The sequence below is a fragment of the Sinocyclocheilus rhinocerous genome, unplaced genomic scaffold, assembly GCF_001515625.1.
Source record: "Sinocyclocheilus rhinocerous isolate Xijiao unplaced genomic scaffold, SAMN03320098_v1.1 scaffold6845, whole genome shotgun sequence".
In the NCBI taxonomy this organism is placed as follows: domain Eukaryota; kingdom Metazoa; phylum Chordata; class Actinopteri; order Cypriniformes; family Cyprinidae; genus Sinocyclocheilus; species Sinocyclocheilus rhinocerous.
In genome coordinates this window covers 2,420-3,104 of record NW_015665096.1, presented here as the reverse complement: position 1 = coordinate 3,104, position 685 = coordinate 2,420, and positions in this window count along the sequence as shown.

Below are 685 nucleotides of genomic sequence, written 5' to 3'. Positions count from 1 at the left end.
GTTTCATTATAGTAACTATAGTTTAATATTTGTAGTTAAACTATGGCAATACAAATGGTAGGCTAATATATCCGTCAAAAATGTCTGCTATCACCAGATATAAAAAACCTTACTACTCAGGCCTACTGGTCAATTGTTGCTAACAACTGGTCAAGGAAGTATATAAATCTGAACATTATTTTATTGTCCAAACACTGCACATAAATAAATTTTTTTTTGCAAATAAATGATCAATAAGTAGGTTAAATGATCACACAGGTCAAAATGTTTTAACTTTTTTACAACTTTGGAATCTAAAACATGGGAATCGATAAGAATTGAAATCAATAAGCAGATTTGGAATGGATAAAATGAAAACCATACCAAACCCTAGCCACATGTTGTGACGTTCACTGATTTATGAGCATTTTATGAACACTGATCAGTTGATGGCAAAATTCAAAAAGACGGTTCTTTGGCGCAACTTGCACACCCATGGCCATACTGAGAGAGTATGTTCCAGCTTTCTGAAAATACTAAAGATTTGTTTTCTTTTCAATGTTTGCTTTGTTTGCCTAAAATGAACCATATCATAGCCTTCAATATCTCTTTTAAAAAGAACTTTGTAACTTTTAAACAAGTATTAAAATGAGTTCAATGTAGCTGTAGGAATGTTAAATAAAAAAATAAAGTTGATTATCTTCAT